General features: G+C 43.0%; 1 protein-coding gene across 1 annotated transcript in view; it reads left to right on the plus strand.

The window, feature by feature from the left end:
- The window catches only part of BMERB1 (bMERB domain containing 1), an 88,563-nt gene that overhangs the window by 10,442 nt on the left and 50,313 nt on the right, over positions 1-27,808 (plus strand). The window lies entirely within an intron of this gene.

The following is a 27,808-nucleotide window of genomic DNA, read 5'->3' on the forward strand; positions in this document are numbered from 1 at the left end:
CTGATTTTCTGCAAAAATACCCAGGGAAGGGAGTTTGAAAGATGTGTACAATCTGTGATGATTGCCTTGCAGAGATTTTCTGGGATTGTTTCATTAGCATGGTGGAGTTTGTGTCCTGTCCACCTCTCCCAGCCAGAGAGAGTGCTCCTGTTCTTGACTCCCAGGAATCCAGGTGATCAATGGGGATTCATCTTCTTGGAGGCCCTGTGCATCTACATTTGTTCTAGGGATCATTGTCTCAGTCATTTAGCTCCTGGGCAGTGTGGCACCATTGGGCAATGGACCTGGGGCATCATGAGCCAGTGGCTTTCCCTAAAACCAATGTGTTTCCCAGTTGCAGAGGGAGAAGAGAAAATTTAATGCTACCTGAAATTAATTCATTCCCTTGGCCACACTCTTGGTCCTCCCTGTGCTACCCCATGTCTGTCACCTCTGCCACTAAGGATACTTAACCTCTCAGAGGACTTTCCACCAGAGTCTGGGCTGAGGAGAGGTGAACAATGCTGCTAAAGTGAATCAGTGCAGAGGTTTCCCTCCATGCTGCTAATTTTAGAGCACATAAAGAATGCATAGGCATACACAACCATAGAGACGTGTCAGCCAGTGGAATTGAGGTAGATTTGTCCCTGTTGTGATGAAACCTACATATAATGAGGTTAAGACAACCCCTCCATCAACAATATCCATAATATTATCTCCCCCTACCGACAGAAGGTAAGTATCCTGAATCCATTCATTTCTGAGCTGACGTTTAGGGCTCTGTTACGAGGTCTCCATTTCTTCATCTCTAAGAATACAGGATAGGCAATCAGCTCAGTGGTTTCAGTTTTATATCAGTCCAGTGACAGCTGCAATGGAGAATGCATTAGCACGTTTAAAGGACATTGAAATCAGAATAAAATTAAGCAATTAACTTTGTGAAAATGAAGGTTCATAAAGTGCCTCCAGGTCCTCAGATGAAAGGTGCTGTTTAAATGCAAATAGTCATTATTATTTTGTGTAAATATAAACAAATAAGAACCTCTGCTATGCCACCAGAGCTCTGTTAATCAGTAACAGTTAACACACACATGGGAAAAGTATTAGAAGATCTTGGCTCCACTGTGGGCCAATCTACTCATTCTGGAGATAGGCTGGTCAGTGGGAACCATTTTCTTGATTGCTTGGGGCCCTGACTGTGGCAATACAAGGGAGGAAATTCTGAGATTTATGTCTATGCACCACTGAAGTCCCACTTTAGCCTTAAGAATGAAGGATATCCATGTAGCTACTACCGTTACAGTCCAGGGACTGCAGTAGTAGCTGTGGTCCCTGCATGCTCCTTATGTAAGAATATAGGCTATAGAATCCTCATAGTGTTGACCCATTTTACAGGCCATCCCCTGAACCTGTCCCTGTTTCCCCTCCATGGAACCTCAGAAAGCATCATCTATGGCATCCTGGGGGCACAGAGCCTTCTATGTGGCATCTCCACAGCCTGGCCCCACCCTTTGTAGTGGAACTGTGCAAGTCTCACTGTATTTTGAGCCTTGTATGCCCATGGGGTAAGGAAAACCAGCATTTGACCCTCTGAGCAGTTAGCAATCATATCTCCTACAGTGAATCTCCTCTTTTCCTGGCTTCTGAGAAGAATCTCCTCAATATTTAATTAGTTACCTGTCTGGGAAAGTGCTATATGCACCAATTTCTGTTATGTCTGAAACAATTCTCCATACCAGTATCACTTTGGGCTTTGTTAGACTGGACTCAGATATATAGAATTATTTATTCAACAGCTACTAAGATTGCTTAAAAATACTCACCCGCTGCTTGGAAGATGACTAGATGCTTAGAAACCCTCTTCTAGAGAACTATATTAGGCTACATCTACACTGTACTTTCATCTGTAAAACTTTTGTCAGTTAGGGGTGTGGAAAAAAAACCTCTCAAAGGTATGAATTTAAAGTGGATTAGTTAAACCACATTAAACTCCTGTGTGAACACTGTCATTCAGAATTAGAATGGTCTTAGTTTAGTTTAATTCACTTCCAAGCCTTGAGTGTCTCTTTGTAGACAAGCCTTAAATTATTGCAGAGTACTATGACACTGTAATGTGGTACAGAGCTCTATGAAAGAGAACCAAGTTATATTGTAAAATGATTGGATAATTTGAAAACCAAAGGAAACAATTACAGAGAATTTAAATTTGGGGAAATACCATTGCTCGTTTTACTACATAAATTCACCCAACTGTGTGAATTTCTACCAATTATTTTTCATTGTTTAAAAATACTTAGTGAATGATATTGGTGATACTGTGAGAAGTTTAATGTAAAACTGTATATTTTTAAAGGAACACAGTAAGTTTGGTTAGTTAGTCTTCAGATTTCAGTTTTCAGGCTTTTTTGGTGAGGCTAGGAGAAGAAAAAATAATAGAATTAGAAAATATCTTTTAAATAATTCAAATTTAAATTGGGTGTTTGGAGTTTTATTTGAAAACTGAATTTTGACATTCTTTTGCACTGTTGTGGTATTTGAAACCCAAACACTTGCTCTTCATGCAAGAGAAGCAGAAAATGACCCTGGCTGTAAACCAAATTTAAACCCACCAGGCTGTTTTCATTGTTCAAGGCAAATAAAAAGCAAAAAGGAAACCAACAACATAAACCAGGAACAGTCACTTGCATTTCTAAATATTCTTTCTTTTTTTTAATAATCTATTGTGTTATAAATACAGATTATAAATGTGTTATTTGAAATGTGATATTTAACCTGGCATTAATCCCAATTCCACATCACTTACTGCCTGGAACGTCCATTGACTTCAGTCAGAGTCTCATGTAAAAGGTGAAATTCGCCCCTGTGCACATGCCCAGAACAAGACTATACACCACTTAAGTTCTATTTAAGTCTTCAAATTGGGGATCAATATCACCCAGGGACTGGCTGAGGGATCAGGACAAGTGACCCTTTAATGATAGTCTTCTGAATCAGATTAAAATACCCTATTTTAAGTAAAGGTTCAATCCACCTCCACTGAAATCAATGGATATTGACTACAATGGAAGTTGGATCAGGCCCTCAAATACCATTTTTTTCTTGCTTTTCATGCACTATTTTGAGTCTTTTTTCACACAGAGTTATTATCAAATCAAATATGGTTAGCAGCTTTGACACAGAGGAAGCATACAGATGAGTATTTTTCCACATCCTTTGAAGGTCTAATTGCTGTTAATATGTAAGGCCACAGTATTTTAAATTCACTTTTAACAAGTGCTGGCAAAGGGAAAAAGTGCTATGCAACATCATCAGTAAATCTATAGGCAATACTATTTATTTGAATTTAAAACTTTTTTTGCAAATTATGCACACTGGTTTGTGAAAAACAAAACTAAGTTTAAACAGCCAACTATTAAATCTCACCAAATGTACCCAGATATCAAGGTACAGATTGCAGCCAGCCCCTGTAAGGGGTGGGGGTAGGTGCAAGGAATTCTATTCCTCTTATTTCCCAGCATAAAGCTAGTTGGAATCTCATTGGGGAACACAGTCTCTGATCTCAGCAGCTCCCTACCAGCTATCTGAAAGGGGAAGAAGAGAGGCAGGGTTAGAGTGGCACCATGGCCATGCATGGGGTGGAGAATGTGTTTTCAGGTTCCCTCTTTAGGAATGAAAAAAGGATCTCTTGGGGTATGTTTGGTCAAACGAGATAAACATGTATCAAATGCAGCATTGTGAATACAGGGGCTCAGTCCTGAAGTTTCTTGCTCAAGCAACACTCCCACTGACTTTAGGTCTGGGCAGAGCAAATCTAGTAAATATAAAGTAGGTTGATTCTGAGGCCTTTGCTTGGAGTAACTCAGGGATGTTTGGACTGATGGATCAGTGTAGCGACAGTGCCTGAACTTATGGTGTGAATCCCAGCCCAAAGCAAAGAGCTTGTATGAGAACTGCCTTATCTCACCTGTGCACCTTTAAGAATGTCCTTCCAGTTTATTTCTCTTTGTTACACTGATTTAATAAAAACTTCTTAGGTGATTTTTTTCTCTGTGATATAGAAGAAACTCATTTGTGTTTGCTTCTCATGCATAATACTTGACCTGGATATAAACTCTGCCTTGGTAGGATTTCTCATGGTAAAAGGCAATCAAGTGTAACAGCACACTTTTTTCATCTTTCCTGAATTCCAGGGCCAGATTCTGCTTGCAGTCACAGTAGGGTAAATCCAGTGTAACTGCATTAACTTAACAGAGTCTTGCCTAACGCAGTGTAACTGGAAGAAAAAGCTGCCACCATACATGAGTCATAGAAAGGTACAGGTGTTTGAGTCAAACAAATCATTGACTCCTTTCTGCATCATTCAAAAATGAAGTGTAAATCAAACATTGTTTCTTCAAAGCTAAATATTGCTTTAAACCGTGCTGTTCCACTTTACAACACAATTACAAGGAGAGGACCATGTACTGCCCTACACAGAACAAAACATGCAAGATGCAGAATACTCCAAGTTTATCTTTGCAGAGTGTCCTTCTCATTATACCACCATAGGTACTTGTTCTTTATGGTAGAAAGTGTAAATTTCAGAGATAAATGTCATTTTATGTCTACTATAATAAGGACTATCAGACCTCTCATTAGTTTCTAGATACTATTGTGATTAGTGTCCTAAAAATATATGAAAGACACATAAAGTGGGTGGATGTCAAAGGGAATTCTGTGTGCAAAACAAGGACAGTATTAACCCCCAATTAATGACCTAAGTCAGGAGCGGTGCCAGGGTTATTGGCGCCCTAGGCAGGGGTCCTTCCGCGCTCCCGGTCATTGGTGGCAATTCTGCGGTGGGGGCAGTCCTTCCGTGCTCCCGGTCTTCGGGGCACTTTGGTGGTGGGTCTCAGAGCGAGTGAAGGACCCACCGCAGAATTGCCGCCGCCGACTCAGAGCACGGAAGGACCCCCCGCCATCAAATTTCAGCCGCGGGTGGCAAAATGCCACGCCTCCCAAATCCTGACGCCCTAGGTGACCGCCTAGGTCACCTAAATGGAAGCGCTGGCCCTGACCTAAGTATATGTTAATAGGCAGTAGTATGTTAAAAATAATAGGCAGCAAGTTTAAAACAAAAGGAAGTATTTTTTCATATAACGCACAGTCAACCTGTGCAACTCCTTGCCAGAGGATGTTGTGAAGGCCAAGACCATAACAGGGTTCAAAAAAGAACTAGGTAAATTCACAGAGGATAGATCCATCAATGGCTATTAGCCTGGATGGGCAGGGATGGTGTCCCTAGCCTCTGTTTGCCAGAAGCTGGGAATGAGCGACACGGGATGGATCACTCGATGATTTCCTGTTCTGTTCATTCCCTCTGGGGCACCTGGCACTGGCCACTGTTGGAAGACAGGATACTGGGCCAGTAGGGCCATTCTTATGTTCCTGATTCACATATAGAGACTAGCAAACATGAGAGACCATCAGTTTTTGTCATAAATCCTCCTACAAGAATTAATACTACAACTGAATAAAAACTTCTAAACTAGATGTAAATAAAATACCATAGAACATTCACAACAGCAGAGGAAGAAGGTAAGTATACATACTGCACTAGTGTGTGCTTTATTCTTTAGAAACATACATTGGATGAGAAATACTTAATTCAGAAGAAAGGTCAGTAAAAATGGACGTTCATCACATCCCTGGAGGTAAAGACAACTTTGATGAGTTAATTAAACAATGTATAAGCTGTAATGAATCCTCTACAAATAAATGCTAGTTTGAAAATGTATCTATTCTGTGCTTACACGCAGAAACATTTATTAAAAGGTAAATCCATTGAATGTGAAAAGTCTACTTAAAAATATCACACTTTTGTTAGACCAACTATAAATCTACAATCACTAGTAACAGGTAAGGTTACTGGCCTGAAAGAGATTATAATGAACATTTTTGTCTGTTCATTTTGTTTACTTTGTGCATTTGAAAGCACTGTGATACACAGCCATAATTTTCTCCTGGTGCCTGTGAGTGGTTCTCACACAGCAACAAGAAAGAGATAAACACTTTAGGAAATAGGAAAATGCAATTGGTAAAGCTCAGAATGTTGCAGGGGAACTCAGGAACAGATTTAGTTTAACAATGTTTTTTTTAAATTGACAGAGTTCATGTTACTGGCATCCCAATAGTTTATTCACTGATAGGTATCTCTCCAGCTTCTCTCTTCACATTGAAGCATATTTAATTTATATAGGGAACTGCAAGAATTTCCACCCACACCAGCCTCAGAAGGCAAGAGTTCTAATCACTGACAATCAGAAAAATATATTATCTATTACCTTCCTTACCAACTTATTATGGAGTAACTCTCTAGTTGGAATAATTTTTAATTTGGCAACTCTTTATATGCAGACATGGCAACAGGGGAAATGAATGTTAAGGAAAATTCAGAGCCAGAGAAATTGCTTGCAAAATGATTGTGAGGGAAATAAATAGTTTGATTAAAGTCCACGTCACAGTTGCAGGGCTAGCTACACCTCTGTCCCTTCTCTGATTTCGCTAATAGCACCCCCTCAGATCTTAGCCTTGTACCTTTACCTATCACGGGCTAGAATTCCATAATTCTCCCACTCTTAGATCTAGCTCTGAACTACAGTACCCTGCATATTACTCATTGTTCTTACCCAGTAGGTCCAACCAGACATCCATGGTTCTTTCCTTCAGAGTCTGGGACCAGTGGTGTTTTTAGTGACCTAATAGCTTTCTTAAACCAAAATATTGTTTATTTTAACAGTAGGAACAAAGTACTTAGAGAAAAAGGATTTTAAATAACAGTCTACACATATCTCACCTAAACTCTTATCATCCCCTGACAGCAACCTAGGTAGTCTAACTTCTTCAGATACTGTAGCGAGTAGCTGCCTGGTTCCTTGAAACAAGTCCATCCCTCTTCAGTAATGTTCTTTTTTTTAAATCTGTCACAATTTTTCTAATCTCTATTTCCAGGCCTTTTCCTATCCTAGCATTGTGTTAAGAGTAAGAAACCACAGGTAGCCTGCTTACCTGCTAGCTTAACCCTCAGGCAGTCTAACAAGCACAGCTGGCCTCACTTGTGCTGTCTGATTGGCTAAACTGCCCAACTGGCTGAGGGGATCATCAGATCTGCTTTTAAGACCAGCAGCAGGGGAAGAGGTAGTTCAGAGCATTTGCTAGTGGTTGTGCTAGAGCCTGTGTCTGTTTATTTTCAGTCTTGTTCTAGCCCTCCTTCTGCCTTGGCCCACTCCAGGAATCCTGGTTTTAACCCTTCATTCTGGCATGTGGCTTCTGACACCAGCTCTGACCCTTGATGCTAATTTCTGACTTCTGCCTTTGGCCTCTTACTCTAGTTTTGAGGCCTTGCTCAGATTCTTGGCTACTGACACCTGCTGTAGTCACTTGGCATGACCACCCACAGCCCAGTCTCTGACACAGTGTCTCTTAATAAACCCTCAAGTGTTTGCAGAGATATGGCTTATCCTGTGCTATTCCTTTTCTTTCCAGCTTGATTTTTCTTACAGTCCTCTATTAAACTAAAACAATACATTCTATAGTAAATATCCCAATAACCAGGTCAATGCACAGTATTCATAAATTATTATGCATCATTTGATAACGACCTGTTCTGCTCATTCCCTCTGAGGCACCTGGCATTAGCCACTGTTGGAAGACAAGATACTGGGCTAAATGGACCTTTGGTCTGACCCAGTATGGCTTTTCTTATGCTTTTATTACAGAGCTGCTTCAAATCCATTATAGACAGTAACTTTGATATATTGGCATAGAATACCTAGCTGATAAGATCCAAGTGACAAGCACTAAAAAAACCTTTCACATTCTGAACAGAATGTTGTAAACAGCTGGACTCTTCAATTTCCATATAATAAAAATCTGTGCTGTATTGTAGAATAAGTGTTTATGTAAGTTCACGAAAGAAGACCCCCTAAATCAGGAGTGAAAATTCATCTTGAACTGTAAAGCATCTGTCAGATGAAAATATACTGAGCTGGGAAAAAGACAAAAAAAATAAGAAATTGCAAAAAATGTACAGGCACAGTCCATGTGATCAGGGCAATAATATAGCAGTTATAATAATTGTAAAGCCAATGACACTAGTAAAAGGACTTCTGGAGATGTACTTACAGCCACCACATACACCAAGGACATGGCACTATTTTAGAGGCATAAGGCCATTTTCTGCCTTTGATATATAATTCCCATTGACAGATGCAAGCTCTACCTGTGCATCACAGAGAAGATATTGGGACCCAGGCTTTTAAAATGGAGATTTACTGAGATCCAGACTGGGATGTCAGGTGAGAAAGCTGTTTGCCTTGCAACAGTTCCCTCAGGATAAATCTGACTTTAAAAAATTGTATTTCTTTAGAGAAGATGGTGTCCAGTGGCTCATTAACCTCATACTAAAAACTGTGTTACCACATAACTATATTAGAAAATATTTATCTGAGCAACATTTTGAAATGGGACATGTTTCTGTGGTAGGTGCAGTAGTGAGGAAGTCCTCTCTGAGAGGAGATTATGACATGGACTATATGCTTGTCCAAGGAAATAAGAAACCCTCTCATATCCCGGTGAGGGCTATTTAAATGATGGGTCTGGGAGACACTGACTGCATAAGAGTATCTATTGGCTGTCTGGGAAGTGCTAAAGGATCCTCCCCCAGCCTAAGGGGAGGAACCACAGGGCCACAGAACCCACTGAGTTCAGGGGACAACTAATAAAAGAACAGGGACAGGAGTGAGGTCAAAGGGTCAGAAGAAGGGAACCTGATGGGGACACCAAGCAGGGAACCCCGGACAGCGCCCACTGCTCCTCGAAGGCATCAAGGGAGCCAGTGGACGCCGCCCAGAGGAACTCCGCCCGGATGCGTGATCGGACCATGGATCGGAAACAAGCCCCACAGTCACCGGAGTCTCCATCGGCCAACCTCCCCTCCCTGGTCGCATGGATGGTCTTTTTTGCCAGGGCGAGGAGGAGGTGACCAGGAGGACCCGGGACTTCGTGGGGCCACGGATAGGGAGTGCGTACAGAAGGAGGTGAGGAGAAAAGTGCAACCAGAAACGTAAGAGGATGGCAATGAGGAGCCGGTGTAGGGGCTGCAACCTGGCGCACTCTAAGTAAACGTGCGCCAGGGTCTCCCTCACGCCACAGAAGGGGCAGGTGTCTGGGACAGGGTAAACCGCGCCAAGTACACGCCCGTGCTCATGGCCCCATGGAGGAGCCGCCAACTGATATCCCCAGTGGGCCTTGGGACTAGGGTGGAGTAGAGGCTGACCCACCGGGGCTCCTCACCCTCCAGAGGTGGCAGGAGGTCCTGCCACTTCGTATCGGGGCAGGACACGAGGGTGAGGAAGTGAAGGGTGTGGAGCACGAGCGTGTAGAGCTGTTTCCGTGGCGCGGTTTGGAAACCGACTGGCTGCAGGTCGTGCAGCCGGCTTGCGGAGAAGGGGCGGGGGGGGCTGGTCGGGCCTACGGGGCAGAGGCCCGATGAAAAGGTCCGGAGGGCTTGGGATGGGGGGTGGGCGCGGCGTGCCATGCCGCAGGACCCGGTCGAGGTAGGCCCGAGCAGCAGGCGGGACTGCATAAGAGTAAGCAGGGCATCTAACCTGCCAACTGCTTCCCTAGAGCAGGTAGATGGGGAGTAGTAGCAAATGAGAAGAACCATGGCTCCACTCCTTACTTGCCAGTTAGGGTCACTGAGCCAGCATGGGGTAGAAGGATTGAGATTGTAATTTACTACTGGTTTATAGAGCAAAAAGAACAGGGAGTACATTGGATGCATGCAGTGGACACTGCGTGCCTCCAATGAAGTGGGGTTTAGCCCACGAAAGCTTATGCTTAAATAAATTTGTTAGTCTCTAAGGTGCCACAAGTACTCCTGTTCTTTTTGCTGATATAGACTAACACGGCTACCACTCTGAATACTGGCCTATTAACCTCCCATCCCTAGGAGCAAGCAGGGAGCATCAGTGCCACAAAGCCTCCTAGGGCTGCTCCCGGTGCTGGTCCCTGAAGTCAGAGTTTAGTCCTCAGTCACAAACAATTACAAGGAAATAAAGTTCACAAACCCAACCTGCAGCTGTCTATCAAAACTGATGAAATCCACTGCAGGACAATTTAGACTACACAATACTATCAGCTGCTTCTTAGTCACAAGCAAATGAACTCAACTCTTGGGAACTCTGAAACCAAAAGCAGTTCTTCATATTCAAGCTATCTATCCCCAATCATTTAAATGTCAAAACAATGCTGAGGGAGATGGGGTGTATGCAAGATGTGGTGTAAGGTGAAGATTTGTTCAGACTATATACCTTATATTAAAAAAATTGTTTTTGGTCAGATACACTATGGAGAAACAAAATACAGGAAGCATTCTCACTTTGCTTTTAAATGCTAATGCTTTTAAAAGACACTGAAGGCAGCTTTTCCTGGAAATAATGATGAACAGGAGACTCAGTGACATGAAAAATAAGTTGCTGCATCTTTTCCAAAAGAAAGGAAGAAAAATGCTGATCCACTATGGTGGATATAGTAGGACAAATTAGGTTGCTTGGTTTCAGATTGGCATATAAGGTGGCCTGCATGAAGTTGCTTTCACACTCATCTAAAGGTCACCGTCTAAATCTGTGAAAAGTCCTGCTGTTAGAGCATCTGACAATTACTAACCCTAGCAACAATTAATAGTTTCCATTAAGAGAGTGGTTTGCATCAGGAAATAACAGTATCAGCCATGTAATGTCTCAGATGGAGTCTTGCGGTTGACTTCAAAGGCACAAGATTGAGCCCCATAATTGGAATGTCAAAAAGTATCCTTATCCGAGCTGCTGCAAGGTAATTCTCATTAATGGACACATTTCTGTGTGAATTCCTGTGCTGTCTGCAGATTTTCAACCACACAAAAATTATGTGAATTTTTGACTTGAGAGTAAGGCAATTTATAAAGAGGTGTGAGGTTGTTAGTTGGCTGATTACAAAAGGACTTAGTCACAGAATTTCTCTTATATTTTCAATGTTAAATTCAAGATTGGTGATTGTGGCTCATTAAGCATTTGTTGCAATGGGGGCCCCAAACTGTACATATGTTAGCTTCTGTATTGCTGTGTGATTAACTTGCTGAGGAAATATTGTCTCTCAATAAAAACTGCATTGTCATTTGGGGGGATGTCAAGGGTACTGAGAGACACAGATCAAAGGCACGATATAAATAGGTAGCATTATAAAAAAAATTAAAGATCTTAACGACAGCAAAATTACATATAAATTATAGCTAGAGTACTACAAAACAGCACCAAATCAGATAAGTCTTACAATTGAGTCTCATTATAGATAATTAGGTACCATATTGCCTTATAGTACTGAATCAGCTACTTATATAGGAAAATACTCTCAGATCCTGATGGAGTAAAATGTAAGGAAAGACAACACATTATTTTGAAGTGGATGGATTGTCTTTCCATCCGCTAGATGGTTTCACTTGACAGGATGAATATTTTGATTCTCTGCAGATGAGAGAGAATCTTGGAACCACTACATTGCAATATGTCTGGCTATGCAGAAAGCTACATGTAAGGACTGGATACTCAGCTAGTATACACTACAGTGGAGCCTTGCCCATTTTATTCCAGATGAAGATCTGGCCCCAAAACCTTGTGTAAAGTCTGTCCCCCTTCTAAGAAGCCATTAGGTAAGACATTTGGGGGTTCTTCAAGACCTGAACTTCTTCCATTTCCTGCACAGAAGAGGACATCTGGGATGAAACTCAGTTTTTCATAATTGTTGACTTTAATCATAGGCAGGGCCTCATCTACCTATCAGTTCTGCATTTTGTCTCAGAATCCACCTTGTTCTGCAGAAAAGTGCTCCAGATGTTAAACTTTCATTGAAAAAATTATAACCCTAGCCCTTGTTATCGTAAATAAAACTTCCTAAATGTGACTCAAAAGAGGATGATTCAGTGAAATCTGCCTGAGTCTGGTGCTAGCTCTGAAGACTAATGGTAACATTTTAATTATTAACTTTTTTATTAATGATGAAAAATATTGTTAGCAGTGTAATTATTTTCTTACATTTTATCAGTATGTAAATTTACTGTACTTGTAACTTATATTGCCTCAACTCTGCTTTTACATCAACATTGCTAACTGTTTTATAAATGATCGTTTTAGCAGAAATGTCCAACTAATGTTATCACACAGTCCAAAACCACCTCCCAAGACTTCTTGGATGCTCAGGCCACAACTATCCCCTACACAGTTACCAAAAGCTCCAGCTTCACCCAGCAGACAACTTCCCCAATGTTTTTTAGCAGAGCCATCTTTAGGATTTATGGTGCCCTAGGCGGGATTATTAAACTGGTGCCCCTGACCCTGTCTTGCTCTTAGCAACACAAACATAAGCTTACACTATTGGAAAACTTGCCACATGCATGTTATTAAAACCAGTTGAACGTAGTGAAGCCACTGTAATGCTGATGGATTAGCACTAAAGAAGCAGCACTATAGAAAAAATTCTGATTTGACAGAATGATGCAAATAATATAATTTTTTTAATTTCTCAACATTTTATTGGAAATTGCTATGAAAAGGTATTGACACAAGGATTAGCTTTAATTAAAAGCAATCTTTCTGGCTTTTTTGGCTGCAAAATCAGGAATAATGTCATTGTATGACAACGACAAAGTGATGCAAGAATAGCAAGACCAGTCAAGTGTTCCTGACTCCTTGTAGAGTGGAGATAGGTTTTAATGAGCTTTAGTTTTGAGAAACTCTGTTCTCCTGATGCTCCTGTTACAGAATTTGTCAGTAGAATATGAGTGGAAATGTATACATTAGGATACAAGTCAACAAGTTTGCTGGTATGAGTAAACTGTACAATATCCATTATCGATTTTGCATGTGGCAACACTGATGACAGTGTACTCAATTCTTCATACAGCTCAACTCCATTTAAATCAAAACGATTGCCATGCTTCAGGAGGCTCTCTAGGTCAGGGGTCCCCAATGTGGTGCTTGAAGATGCCATGGCGCCCGCAGGGGCCTCTCAGTGCACCTGTGTACTGGCCAGTGGACAAGCATCTGCCGAAATGCCACCGAAATTTGGCGGCATTTCGGTGCCGACGCCTCTGGATGGCGCCACTTGCCGCTGATAAGCAGCGTCATCCAGAGGCGTCGCTGCTGAAATGCCGCCGAATTTTGGCGGCATTTCGGCAGATGCTCGTTCACTGCCACAGTCCTTCGTCTGGTGACCGCCAGATGAAAAAGGTTGGGGACCACTGCTCTAGGTTCTTGCACTTTGTAATTAATTGCTCTTGTTTTCCTATTTCGTTGAATTTAGTCCTGCTCAGCCAACCTACCAGCTGAGTGAATGGAACTCCAGGCCGACAGTGGGTTGAGTGGCTCAGCTGGGGTCTCAGCCAGCTGGGGTCTCAGCCTGCTCAGCCTGCTGCCAACCTGGGGTTCCTTGGGGGTCCCCAGGCCAGCAGTGAGTGCTGAGTGGGGCCGGTGGCCGGGACCCCAGGAGGCATTGGGGCAGCAGCCGGAACCCCAGAGCAGTGGCGGGCTGAGCCACTCAGCCCACCACCGCATGCCAGCAAAAATCAGCTCGCGTGCCACCTTTGGCACATGTGCCATAGATTGCCGACCCCTGCTCTATACATTAGTAAGGAGATGAGCATATTACAGTTGTTGGAGGGCTCTATTTAGCAGTAACAGGGCTATAGGAAAGTCAGTCAACATTTTTTGTTTCTCTGATGAAAACTGGCCCACTCTCTTCCCCATACCAAACTTGTCACAAATAATTGTCAACAACTTAATTTTCTGTTTTTGGCTAAGATATTGATTTTTTAAAAAAAAAATATTGAAATTGAATTCAGGATTGTTAGCAAGCATTTTTGGTGAACAAATTTGTTAAATGACAATCTAAATGGCAACACAGTACTGCTTTCATGCTTGGCTCACCCCCCAGCCCGCTGGTCCAACAGCTGCAGTAGAGGAGGAGATAGGTGGAAAACCGCAGGACCCCAAAATCCACCTCTTGGAGTGCAGAGTGGCAAGAGCAGCAGCAAAACCTCAGATCTGATCACACGCCAATGGGCACCACCATCAGCCCAACGGACCATGGTGAAGTTAGCACAGCATCTGATCTCAGGGACGGGGCACCCATGGAGCCACAGCAGCTCATCCTGCCCTGTGCATTTCCCCCTGGATGAGATGGATCACTGCCAGCCCGAGGGAGAGACCCACTCCCCAGCTAGGGTGACCAGATCCAGATTTCCTGATTTTATAGGGCCAGTCCCGATATTTGGGGCTTTGTCTTATATAGGTACCAATTACCCCCACCTAGGGTGACCAGACAGCAAACGGTGGGGGGGAATAGGAGCCTATATAAGAAAAAGACCCAAAAATCGGGACTGTCCCTATAAAATTGGGACATCTGGTCACCCTGCAGGTGAGTTCCTTCCCCCACCCCTTCCCAGAGACCCCAGCAGCCAATCCCCTCCCTCAGACTGTGCTGCATTCATCTCTCTCTAGGGCCCAGCAGCCCTGCTCTTACATGCTCCACTGCTTCTCATCTGTCTGGGCTCCCAGCAGAGCAGTGTCCCCAGACCTAGTGGTGCCCTACGCGGCTGCCTGTTCTGCCTATGGCTAAGGACGGCCCTGTTTTTTAGGTATTATCACTACAAAAATCAGAGGAATACTGAACATTTGGGGGTAGTGTAAAATGAATGGAATGTAATAATAAAATAAAGAATGGCTGTTGGCCTGATTGTATTCATGTACATATTTAACTTAATCTAAAATGTCCAGTGTATCACTTTAGAGTTCCATAAGAACAAGGGGCCTGCCACCAAATGTAGGTGTCTAACTTGCTACCAAATACACAGGGCCTTGACCAGTGGACAAGACTGAGGGAACAGTTAGTCAGAGATTAGCTCATTGTTAAGGACGTCAGTACAAGTTGGAATGAAGACTTTTTTCCACAGTTAATGAGGAAATGCTGAAGGTTCTCAGACTAGGAATATATTTTTTCAAGTGGAAAGAGTATAATGCTGAGGGGCTGTATAATTATACACGTAGGAAATTAGAACTGTTAAAAATGGACAAAATATTGAGCCAGGATTAATTACATCTCCGAATTTTCTCAGGGGAATAAACAAGACAAAGGAAAGAATATGATAGATTTTTTGAGAGACAATAAAAAGTCAAACATGATGTTTAGATGTACTTTACTTTTATGAACATATCTTGACATTGATCTTTACCTAGGGGACAATAGCAGGATATTGTCCAAAATATATAAAGCTGGAGAAATTATTTAACCATTAAGGCCCTGACTCAGCAAAGCACTTAAGCACATGGTAAAAACTCATCCCTAATTGGCAATCAATTTTGCTGAATTGAGGACTATATGTCTCCAAGTAGAAGGGTTTGAATCTTAGAAAGGCAAAAGTCGGGTCCACTTCAGTTAAAATTTTTATACTAGTCTTATTTGTCACCTAGGATATGGCTATGGTCTGTATACCTAATGTATACCAGATGCAAGGCAGTAAAGAATCTCATTTTGAACAGTAGGCAAGGAGATACACCTTCTTATATCAGCCTGAATGGAATGTGACCCGTTATGCACAATTCTGGTCACAACCAGATAGAAAAGATATTCCAAGTATCAGATAAGAGAAATCAAAATGAGTGGAATGAGTTAATATTTTATGCTTTGAATCTGGCCTTGGTATTGCAGGAGAGATCTCACTGAGGATACTGCATACAGAACCCAGGAACAGAAGGAAATGGAGTGCTGCCAACAGGCCTTTTGCAATCATAAAAATAAAAGGGCAACAACTGAAGATAAAGAAGAGAAACTATAATATAAGCAACTAAAAAATAATCTCTTTATATGAGAGATTGTTAAATATGGAGCAAAGGGGGCACTGATTTTTGGAAAAGCATGCAAGCAATTGGAGACATGGGTAATCTTTATAGTCTCTGCTGATCTAATTTTAAAATTGGGTCATGTTGTGGCTTGTAAGCTAGGCACCATTTTAAAGTGGAAATCTAAGGGCTTGTGCAGAAGCCTAACTGTGCCAGTTTTATGTTTGGAGTATAAATTACACAACATAGTGCTATAACTGTGCTGTCCCATCCTATTCAATAAACAGACAATTCTGTTTGAATATGGTTGCTTCTAACTGTATCTGACAAGCAAGCATTTATAGCTTGGGAGGAGGTAATGTGTGGCAAGTGTGGACTTGTGTGGCAAGTTTCTAATGGTTTTTGTCAGTGAAGCCTTTTGATCACACTACTAATGAAACTCCGCTTTTGATTTAATTCTTTAAAGTTATGTACATGTGCTTGTTAAATGTTGGTCTATCAGAGCACTTGAAAAAATTGAAATAAATATATATAAATATATAAAAATAAATTATAATGGACCCTCAGCTGTGCAGAGCATAAGTGGGGTCTGCTGTGCTATTATTAAAAAACAAGTAGGAGTATTTATTTTGTATTAAATAAGCAAAGTGACACCTTATTAGCTGATATTGAATGTTGATGCCAAGCAAGATAGAGAGGCAGATCCAATATTGAATGAGAGAAAGAAGCTGAATTGGGCAGAAGAACTAGTCATATTATTTGCACACTTTTTTTCTCCAAATGAAGAATTAGCATTTAGTTCAACAAAATATCAAAACACTGTGTTCTAAGCTTGCTGTGTTTAGTATAAAGTAAATATTTGTTCAGTTTGTCTATTCAAAGTGCATATGCCTTTCTCGGTTGTTAATTACATTGTTAATATATCCCAGATTCCCTAATTTCCATTTTGATTACATAAGAAGTAGTTTACACTAACACTGTGTAACTGCAGCTATTATCTTGACACACACTAGGAAAAAGAAGTTTTTATTCCCTTCAACTGCAACATAGTGATATTTACTCTGCATCCGAGAGCTATAACAGCACTATTTCAAATGACTCTAAATACCACTAGACAATTTATCAAACTTGATTTCTTGCTTACTGATAGTCAAAAGTAAGCTTAAATATGTGATAATTCCTTGTGATCATCTCAGGAATGTCTGTATTTCTCTGTGCAGGTCTAAAGATTGTAGGATTTCTAATCACTTGAACTCTGAGATGCTGGATGTAATACATAGATGAAAGGGTCACTCTTGAACACCAGTGCCTTTTCAAACAGTAAGTGGTTTCTGCAGCAGGACCAAGGACTTGAGAGAGCATTTTCAAAGAGTACATGATGCCTTGCTCTGTTTGTGTGGGCTCTGGGTGTGTTCATTTGGCTCTCCCTAGCTTCACCCTTTGTGATACAACTTCAGTTGCAGCCTAGGCCAGTGATTCCAGAATGAATAGCTGTGCTGCTCATCCCAAGTGGGAGAAAGAAGAGATTTTTTAGCACTTACACAGCCAGAAAAATTCTTCCTTTCATGCTGGAGGCTGAATAACCTTATATTCTCCCCAGTATTTGGCATACCAAAGCTTTGGAAGCCAAGTGGCTTTGGGAACTTAAGTGCATATAGTAGCAGTGCAACATTAGCACGTTGCTCCACTACTAACTACTCATGTATTGCACTAGCAGCTTTACATGCTATTATGTGTTTCCTTTGCTGCACTCTACTGGGTAGAATGGTAGAACTAGTCACGTGTGTGTAATCAAATGGATGACCTATAGCGCTCTGATGCACTTCTAAGTAGCTAGCCTATAACCTGGCTATAACTCAGGTGGCCTACTGAGCCCTGATACCACACTGAATGCCTTATCATAGCGCTACAATTGCTAGAGATTCTCCAACAGCTGATGTGAAGAGGCTGTCTTTCTGGAACAGAAGACTTTGAGCGCTCTCCCTAATGATGACCATAAAGTACATGTGGCCACACTGTCTAATGACTGCAGTGCAGTTAGTAAACACGCAGTGCATCAGGTTGAATGCAGCTGCCAGCCCTGTTCCAGAGGGTAAGTTAGAAAAACATATTCTATTTTGGTAATTTAAACTTTAACAGCAGAGACAGATGCTGTTCTGTCGTTAGTGTAAAAGGAGAGGTTTTGGTGACAATCAATACAGGAAGGGAGAGGATGCCCCGGGGCAGGAACGGAGGCTGAAATAGTTGCTAATCTTCTCTAAACTAATGACTTTAAATGAATTATAGATTTTTTCAAGGCAGGAATGGTCTGATAGGATGTGTTTGTATGTGCCTAGCACAATGGGGCCCTGGGCTTGATTGGGACTCTAGGTGCTACTGTAGTACAAAAACCATAATAATAACTGGTAGCAGGTAATATAACTGTTAACCATTATCCAATACAGGTGTTTACAGGTAAAGATTATAATAATTATTTTTGTAAATATACATTTCTTTGCAACATTTTCCAGAGATAATCATGAACAAGGAAGGTGGAATAGGCCACTAAGCTGATCCTGGGGAACTTGGGTCTGATCCAAAGTCCATTGACTTCAAAGTCAATGACTTCAATGGGCTTTGGGTCAAGCCTTTTGTGTACTGATGCCAGGGGCGGCTCCAGACACCAGTGCAGAAAGCTTGTGCTTGGGGCTGCACGCCACAGGGGGCGGCATGCCAGTTGCTGTGAGGGCGGCAGTCCGACAGTGTTCGGTGTCACTCCTGCAGGAGGTCCGCCGGTCCTGCAGCTTCAGTGGCAATTCGGCGGCAGGTATGCCGAAGGCGCGGAACCGGCAGATCAACCACAGAAACGCCGTTGAATCCGTGTGACCAGTGGACCACCTTCAGGCATGCCGCCGAAGGCCGCCTGACTGCTGTGCTTGGGGTGGCAAAAAACACAGAGCCACCCTTGACTGATGCTACTCCTTGGAAAAACCTTGCCGCCCCATTTAAGATCACATTAACACCGTGTACCCCAGAGACGCTAGAAACAAAACATAATGCAGCTATTTGTAGTGTGTTTAGCTAGTATTCAGATTTCTTTGGTTATTCTAGCATAATACATTGAATAAATAAAGCTGTACTGATGCGTCAAATTACATCACCTTTAGCGCTCTCAATGACAAATTTCTGCTGCAGCCTGGATTGGGAGTCAGTATTTGGGTGTCTTTCTTGCCAACATAGGCTAATTATTAGCCATGCCATTTTTGCCACCCTATATGTTAATTCCTAAAAATACCATAGCAGGAGAAAACTGAATCCGTATTCACAGAACAGAACAAGGTACAATATCTGGCTAGATAGCTATATTTTGTTCATGTTTCCAGGTGGCAAGTTAGTGAGCAATTAAATGAATCACCTGATCCTCTTTACATGTATTTGTTATCCAGAGTATTATTTTGTACATACCAATTAATTTTCCTGCATCATGTAGCTATTTTGGTTTCCACCAAGCATGTTGATTTTTTAAGCTGCACCATTTGGTTCTCTTCTCATCTGCATTTAACCTGTACCTCCTGCTTGCTTCTGCTCTGGCTCATCAATATAACTGCTCTTGAAAGTCCTAGCTTTAGTACATGAATCAGTCTTCAGAATATACTTCAAACCATATGTTCCATTAGCATTTAGGAAACTTAAGTAGTAAGGGTTGTGTTAAGTGTTTTTCTGAATAATTGAGGGAACTTGCAAAAGTGTTAATTTGTATTGAAATGGAAACTCCAGACACTTATGAAATTTTAACTAGAATTATCTTTTTATTATAGGATGGCTCAGAGGTTGGAATAGGATATGAACCCTTACACCTCATATCGGCCAGTTTAAATTCAGTCCAGATCAGTAGCAACCTAAAATCATTGCCATCCGAGGGACAAAAACTAGGTAGTCTGAGTGAAACAAGTTGGTCTTCTTGATCCCTTATGTAGTGGAGAAGTGTCCACATTAGAGGAGCCACCGTCACAATTGGCATGAGTTGGTATCCTCTTTTGAGAGTCTTAGAGAGTGTGTTTATTGAATGAGTGTGGAGACTAAACTGAAGGTGGTGGATCCTCCAAGTCAGAGGTGAAACAAAGTGGTAGGGTAGTGTGGCAGTCTCAGATCTGTTGATAAAGGTAGGATATTGTCTCCAGAGCTATCTGTCTGGCACTTTTATCAGCAGCATAATGCCAAGCAAGAGAAATGTGAAGGATGAAGAGGAAGACTGATGCTCTTAGAGAGACAATGTAGTCTCACTAGATACGGCACTGGACCTTTTACTGGCTCTACCATTGACCTGCTGCATAGTCGTAGGCAGATCACTTCACTTCTGTGTGCCTCTTTTTCCCCTTTCAACCTTTGTCTTTCAAGTCTGTGCTGGAAGTTGTTTGGGACAGGGATTGTCTCTTATTATGTGTTTGCTCAGCTCCTAGCAGAATGGAGCTCTGTTTGCAATTCAGGCTTCTAATACTATTATATAGTAATAATAGCAACAGTTTTGTGCTTGTGGCATAAGAGCAGGTGCCAGAATATTAGGTTCTTGTACAGACCTTGTGACCTTGTTCCTGTGTGACCTTGGACACATCCGTTTCTCTGTGCCTCAGTTTCCTGTGAATATGTGGATAACAATTCCCTCATTATGGGGCTGTGGGAGACTAAATCAATTCATGTCTGTAGAACACAGTGGGCTTCTCTGATGGACAATGCTATAACAGTGTAACATACTGAAATTATTCCCCATTTTATCACTTTTTCTTACAAATGTGCCTGAATATGCCTATAATTTGATTTATACATTCTTCCATTTCTCATTCTGTTAGTTCAGGCTTTTTCCAAAGTTTTCTTTGCACATTGAAAGACTTTGGCCTGGTCTACACTACGTGTTTAAACCGATTTTAGTAGCGTTAAACCGATTTAACCCTGCACCTGTCCACACAACGAGGCCCTTTATACCGATATAAAGGGCTCTTAAAACCGGTTTCTGTACTCCTCCCCGACGAGAGGAGTAGCGCTGAAATTGCATTGCCATGTCGGATTAGGGTTAGTGTGGCTGCAAATCGACGGTATTGGCCTCCGGGCAGTATCCCACAGTGCACCACTGTGACCGCTCTGGAAAGCAATCTGAACTCAGATGCACTGGCCAGGTAGACAGGAAAAGCCCCGCGAACTTTTGAATTGCATTTCCTGTTTGCCCAGCGTGGAGCTCTGATCAGCACGGGTGGCAATGCAGTCCCAAATCCAAAAAGAGCTCCAGCATGGACCGTAGGGGAGATACTGGATCTGATCGCTGTATGGAGAGACAAATCTGTTCTATCAGAGCTCTGTTACAGAAGATGAAATGACAAAGCATTTGAAAAAAATCTCCAGGCTATGATACAGAGTCCACAGCACAGTGCTGTGTGACAAGCGTAACGGAAAGCCAAAGAATCAAATGGATGCTCATGGAGGAAGGGAGGGGGGACTGAGGACTCAGCTATACCACAGTCCCCGCAGTCTTCGAAAAGTATTTGCATTCTTGGCTGAGCTCCCAATGCCTGTAGGGTCAAACACATTGTCTGGGGTGGTTCAGGGTATATCTTGTCAATTTACCCCCCCTCCCTGCCCGTGAAAGAAAAGATCGTTTCTTGACTTTTTTCAATGTCACCCTATGTCTACTATATGCTGCTGGTAGACGGGGTGCTGCGGCACTGAACAGAAGCATCCTCTCCCCTCCTTTCCCCAGTGGCAGACGGTACAGTGCAGAAAGACTGGTAGCTGTCCTTGTCATCATCCTGTGAGTGCTCCTGGCTGGCCTCAGGTGAGATCGGCCAGGGGCGCCTGGGTAAAAATAGGAATGACTCCCGGTTATTCCTGGCAGATGGTACAGAATGGCTGGTAAACGTCCTCATCATAGCAACTGTGGGCTGAGCTCCATCAGCCGCCCCCCCCCCGCTTTCATGTCTAAAGAAAAGATTCTGTACTGCCTGGACTATCATAGCAGCAGGATGCTGGGCTCCTCTCCCCCTCACCGTTTAATGTCCTGCCTGGACTATCATAGCAGCAGGATGCTGGGCTCCTCTCCCCCGCACCGTTTAATGTCCTGCCTGGATTATCATAGCAGCTGGAGGCTGCCTCCCCCTCATTTTATCTTTTTTCTATTTTTGATCCCGCCAGTTAAAATAACTCTGTAGCAATGGAACGCTACAAAAAGCAAAATGACGATTACTGATTCTTTGATCTAGCAATGAAATGCAATTTTACAAAGAGCAAATTTGGAGCCCTGAGCAGTTCTGCTGTAAATTTGCCAGTTAAAGGATTCCTGTTAATAAAAGCAAAAATTATAATTTGTTGGGTGACTCAAAAAGCAAAAATAACCCAGCCAGTGCCAATGAACATGTTGGCCAGCTTAAAAAGTTTTTAAAATACAGTAATGATCCTTTACCACACTTTCCATATTTTTTTTTAATAATTAGAATGCAATTCATTTTCCTTGGATAAACAATGAGGAGTCCTTGTGGCACCTTAGAGATGGACAAATTTATTTGGGCATAAGCTTTTGTGGGCTATTGTCATATAACCTGGTCCCAGATTTGGACCTTAGCATCCAAAATATGAGGGTTAGCATGAAAACCTCCAAGCTTAGTTACCAGCTTGGACCTGGTACTGCTGCCACCACCCAAAAAATTAGAGTGTTTTGGGGCACTCTGGTCCCCCCGAAACCCTTCCCTGGGGACCCCAAGATCCAACCCTTGAGTCTCACAACCAAGGGAAATAAATCTTTTCCCTTCCCCCCTCCAGGTGCTCCTGGAGAGATACACAGAAGCAACCTCCGTGAATCTAAGCAGAGGGAGTCCACCCTCTGTAATTCCAGTCCTGGAAACAAAAGCACTTTCCTCTTCACCCAGAGGGAATGCAAAGTCAGACTAGTAAATCTAACACACACAGACCTCCCCCTGATTTCTTCCTCCCACCAATTCCCTGGTGAGCTGCAGACCCAATTCCCTGAAGTTCCCCACTAAAGAAAAACTCCAACAGGTCTTAAAAAGAAAGCTTTATATAAAAAGAAAGAAAAATACATACAAATGGTCTCTCTGTATTAAGGTGACAAATACAGGGTCAATTGCTTAAAAGAATATTGAATAAACAGCCTTATTCAAAAGAATACAATTCAAAGCACTCCAGCAACTATAAACATGTAAATACAAAAGAAAAACCTACTTTGTACTCACAACTTGGAAACAGAAGATTAGAAAGCAGGAAAAAAATCCTTCTCTAGCTGAGAGAGATTCAGGCAGAAGACAAAGAACTCAGACACACAATTCCCTCCACCCAGAGTTGAAAAAAATCCTGTTTCCTGATTGGTCCTCTGGTCAGGTGGTTCAGATTATTCCTTTCCAGATGAAAGAGACATTAACCCTTAGCTATCTGTTTATGACAGCTATAACCCACTTCATCAGATGCATGGAGTGGAAAATACAGTAAGCAGGTATAAATATACCGCATATGAAAAGATGGGAGTTGCCTTACCAAGTGGGGGGTCAGTGCTAATGAGGCCAGTTCAGTTAGTGTGGATGGCGCATTCTCAACAGTTGACAAGAAGGGGTGAATATCAACAGAGGGAAAATTATTTTTTGTAGTGCTAACGAGACCAATTCAATCAAGATGGATGTGGTCCATTCCCAATAGATAGGTTTGAGTATCAACAAAGTATTTTTTGTAGTAACCCAGCCACTCCCAGTCTTTATTCAGGCCTAATTTGATTGTGTTAAGTTTGCAAATTAATTCCAATTCTGCAGTTTGTCAATGAAGTCTGCTTTTGAAGATTTTTTGTTGAAGAATGGCCACTTTTAAGTCTGTTATTGAGTGTCCAGGGAGACCGAAGTGCTCTCCTACTGGTTTTTGAATGTTATAGTTCTTGATGTCTGATTTGTGTCCATTTATTCGTTTGTGTAGAGACTGTCTGGTTTGGCCAATGTACATGGCATTGCTGGCACATGATGGCATATATTACATTGTTAGATCTGAATGGCCCACATCCACCATGATTGAATTGGCCTCGTTAGCACTACAAAAAGTAATTTCCCCTCTGTTGATATTTACCCCTTCTTGTCAATTGTTGGGAATGGGCCACATCTACCCTAACTGAATTGGCTCGTTAGCACTGACCCCCTGCTTGGTAAGGCAACTCCCATCATTTCATGTGCTGTACGTTTATACCTGCTTACTGTATTTTCCACTCCATGCATCTGATGAAGTGGGTTATAGCCCATGAAAGCTTATGCCCAAATAAATTTGTTAGTCTCTAAGGTGCCTGTAAGGAGGCACCCTGGCTCCCCGCCGCGCCTGAGGGGGACGAGCCAGAGCAGGCGCCTCAGTGGGCGGAGTCAGCACGGCCTGTCCCCGCCCCCCAGAAGTCAAGGAGCGGGACAGGAAGTATAAAAGCCCAGCCCCAGCACTCAGTTGGAAGTACGCTGCTGGAGAGAACAGACGTTGGTGCCAGGCTCCTGCCGGGCCCAGCTTGCCCCGCGCCCACTATCCAGAGGAGCGCTGGCCGGACCTGCCCCGCGCCCACTATCCAGAGGAGCGCTGGCCGGACCTGCCCCGCGCCCACTATCCAGAGGAGCGCTGGCCGGACCTGCCCCGCGCCCACTATCCAGAGGAGCGCTGGCTGGACTTGCCTCAGACCCGGTACCTGGAGGAACGTCGGCCTGACCTGCCGTGTGCCCGATACCCCGAGGAGTGGCCTGAGCTTCCCCACGACCGGTACCCGGAGGAGCCCATGGTCTGGGACCCCCCAAACGCCGCTGGCAAGGACCAGGTACCCAGAGAGGGGGATGTTGGAAGTGGCCTGGGGATAGCCGACCCTGGTTTGGCTCCTGAAGAGCCCGAACCCATGTCAGTATGTTGCGGCCAGGATCCCCACTGACCGCAGCGGGTCTTGGCCGCTGCTAGGGCCCCGGGCTGGAACGCAGTGGAGTGGGAGGGCCTGCATTCCCCCTGCCACCCATAACCGGGTGGCAGACTCCCCCTCTTCCCGCCTATTGCCACTGCTCTGCCCTGACCCAACGGGCCAGAGCTAATTAGACTTGTGTTTGGTGCCCCGCCCGAACCAAGGGCTGGCCCCTTTGACTTTGCCACTGCTCTGTCCTGATCCAGGACCCAAAGGGCCAGAGCTAACTAGACTTGTGTTTGGTGCCCCGCCCGGACCAAGGGCTGGGCCCCTTTGACTTTGCCACTGCTCTGCCCTGACCCAAAGGGCCTGAGCTAATTAGACTTGTGTTTGGTGCCCCGCCCGGACCAAGGGCTGGGTCCCTTTGACTTTGCCACTGCTCTGCCCTGACCCAAAGGGCCAGAGCTAATCAGACTTGTGTTTGGTGCCCCACCCGGACCAAGGGCTGGGCCCCTTTGACTTTGCCACTGCGCTGCCCTGACCCAGAGGGCCAGAGCGAACTAGATTTGTGTTTGGTGCCCCGCCCGAGCCAAGGGCCCGGGCTGATACTGTGTTTGCTCAGCCCCTGCTAGAGGCCTGAGCCTGAACTATTACTGCCCGCCCTGTCCAAGGGCCTGGGTTGATACGGTGTTTGCTCAGCCCCGCTAGAGGCCTGAGCCTGAACTATTGTTGCCCGCCCTGTCCAAGGGCCAGGGCTTATTGACTTTGAGAGCCCCGACCCCGGCTAGAGGGCCGGGGCTCTACCCTGTTTACTGACCTTATACCCCGCTCAACACCTGCCGAGGGGCTAAGCCGACCCGGACTGCAGTGCGTAAGGAGGCGCCCTGGCTCCCCGCCGCGCCTGAGGGGGACGAGCCCCAACGCAACCGGCTTACAGTGCCACAAGGACTCCTTGTTTTTACTGATACAGACTAACATGACTACCCCTCTGAAACCTTTCACTGGATATTATATGTAACTCTGCCCATTGGTCTTGTGGTAGTACAAAGTGATACATGTATTGGGTTGAAGTTCAGAACTAGAGTGGTCCCTTGATCCCAGACAGGCCAGGGCTGGAAGGGCTTTGCATTAGGGACTAAGGCTAGAATTTCCAGAAGAGTTGGATTTCAACTCTCATTTAGGCACCAAAATAAGTGACTGGATTTTCAGAAGAGCTTTTCGGAAAATTTGGCCACAAGTTTCACAATGGAGAGAATAATATAAATCATAGAAATAGGCTGTTTCCAGCTCCTATTAGGACATCTAGATCATGCCTTGCCTCTGGAAGAGATTCTAACAATGTTCTAACTGAAAAAAAATCTTCATTTTGCAGAAGAAGCAAGTCGTAGTCATAGTCTGCTCCCTTTCCTTTAGCCTTCCACCCATTAGAACTGCAAAGCTCCACACCAGGGACCTGCATCAGAGGGGCTTCTATGGTGTCCAGGGGAAGCATGTTATAGAGGGATGGTTTCTTCAAGCACATTTTTTTACCTGTTTTGCTGCCCTTTGCAATGTGTGGCAGAAGGAAGGATGTGTCTAAGTGTTTCTCTTTCACTTTGAATATCTGCATATCAGATTATTTTCACCCAGATGGATAACTGTTTTCTATGATGAATCCCATTTTGTTGCCTCATGCCTATATTTCTCACCTCTCAAAATTCCTACATATTATTTCTGTTATTTGTAAGGCCTCCGTTTAATAGTATATATATTTTTCATTAATGTGCTGCTTACTCCATTGGTCACTAATAATAATATTCAGTAAGATGGGAACTAACACTGATACTAGCTAGAAACCTCTCCTAAATGAAATACATCATCATCATCTATAATTTCCACCTTATTTAGGCCCTTTAGATTGTTTCCAGTCCATGAGACAGAATCAAGTCAGTTTGGATTAATGCTGCTAATAAGATTTTTAATTTCCAAATATACTGTATAACATTCCTTCATCTATCAGTTTTGTAGTTTTTATTTTAAAAGCTATCAACTTTTGGTCTTTATAAAGCTGTGCAACTTTTGCTCATGGTTCTGTTATCTTCTAGCCATTTAGTGATTTTACTTTTCTTTTCATATTTGCTCCATTGTTTTACTAGGAACTGAAATTGCCAGTCTGTAGTTGCCAGGGTAACTCTTCATTCCTTTTTTGAAGATTGATTCTATATTTGCTTTTTTTCAGTCCTCTGGTATTTTCCCAATTCTCCTTGACTTTCCAAGAATAGATATTGGTGAGTTAGCTAATACAGAAGCCATGCTGATTGCAGGTATTTTGAGGAAAACCACATCTGGATGTCTTCCTCTGTGTTAATAATAATAATGGCTATTTCTTATACAGCACTTTCCATCATTAGATCTCAAAGCACTTCACAATCTTCTCAATGTTCTTCTCACAACAGCCCTGTAAGATAGTAAAGTAAATTTAATGAATGGGTCCCGGAGAGGCTAAGTGACTAGCCCAAGGTCTCACAGGAAGGCCATGGCAGAGCAGGGATTTGAACCCATGTCCCATGCTAATGCCCTAACCACTAGATGATCACTGTAATATGAGACCTTAAGAGCAGTTGGGTAGAGTAAAAAGGAAAACATAAGGAGACTGATAGTGCTTGAAGATGGATAACGCCACAGAGGGGACTGTAGCTTTATACATATTTCACGTCTTCTTTGTAAGAAGTTATGTTCAGCTGCCTGGATCTGGTCTTTATGGTGGTACTTTCATAATTTGTTTCCTTGTAATTGGTAGAGCTGCATTCTCCTAATTCAGAAATGCTGCTAATGCTACAATTTCATTTTTTGCTTTTTTGTGTCCTGTACACATGGATGTTCAAATGTAGCTAGTGAGTTTGGGTGTCTCAGTTTTTGTTATTTAACCTGAGACTAAAGGGGCCTGATTTTTCAGAGGGCAAACGCTCAGCACTGCCTGAAAACCAAGCCTCTTTATGTTGCTTCCCAAAATCCGAAGTACCCCAACATCATTAGTCACGTTTGAAAATCTTAGCCAAGATAAATA

Source organism: Gopherus evgoodei, chromosome 10 (assembly GCF_007399415.2).
Source record: "Gopherus evgoodei ecotype Sinaloan lineage chromosome 10, rGopEvg1_v1.p, whole genome shotgun sequence".
NCBI classification, from domain to species: Eukaryota; Metazoa; Chordata; order Testudines; family Testudinidae; genus Gopherus; species Gopherus evgoodei.